Source organism: Ceratosolen solmsi, unplaced genomic scaffold (assembly GCF_000503995.2).
Source record: "Ceratosolen solmsi marchali unplaced genomic scaffold, CerSol_1.0 scaffold56, whole genome shotgun sequence".
Lineage (NCBI taxonomy): Eukaryota > Metazoa > Arthropoda > Insecta > Hymenoptera > Agaonidae > Ceratosolen > Ceratosolen solmsi.
The window spans coordinates 6,522,701-6,523,583 of record NW_011948425.1 but is presented as its reverse complement, the minus strand read 5'-3'; positions in this window follow the sequence as shown (position 1 = coordinate 6,523,583).

Here is an 883-nt window from a genome sequence, read left to right as displayed (position 1 = left end):
TGTAATATATATATATATATATATATATATATATATATATATATATATATTTAGTCGGGTCGATTCGTATTATTCGTTGTCGTCGGACACGCTTGACTTTTTTTGCTTCGAAACGTGAAAGAGAAAGAGAAAAGGCGAGAGAGAGAGAGAGAGATTGACGAACTGCTCACTCGTCAACAGGACAAATTATAATGACAATGACGCGAAGGAAGCTTTAGAGGAAAAATGATGATCGGGATGCATTATTCGCGCACATCTTCCGTGCCTTACAGACGTCCCCCTCTACACTACTGCCTCCGCCACCACCGCCGCCACCGCCGCCACCACCGCTATCTCGTTTCTTCTCATACTTATGACGTGACCGTCGGCCGCTAGAAAGAGGGGAGGTGGGGGGGGGGCTTGATGGGACATATCTGCCGTTTTTTAATCGGAGCTTCTAAGCTCACCGTGTCTCTTTCCTTTTCCGAATTCCGTAATTCCGACATTCGCAGGATCTCGGTTCTTTTTTATTCGGCTGTCCAAACGATGCCACGCATTGGGCTTTAAACTTTTTTGGTAACGCCCATTTAAATTGCCGAACGAAGTGGAATAAAAAACGCGAATATTGAGCTGAAAAAATCAGCGGTTAGGGGAGTGAATTCCAAATACGAATTGTCGTCTAATCAAGCGAACGAGAGACCCCGTTAGTTTTTATATCGACCTTTGCCGGCCATTTGAAAATACAATTAAAAAGCGGGTGGCTGGTAAAATTCAATTATTCAAAACGGTCATATAATATTTTATTGCAATTCTCATTTATATAATACACTACTATAACACACGCTAGGTAATTAAATGTTGGTGTAATATATTTAAAATAATTGTATTTCTTTCGTTTCGTACA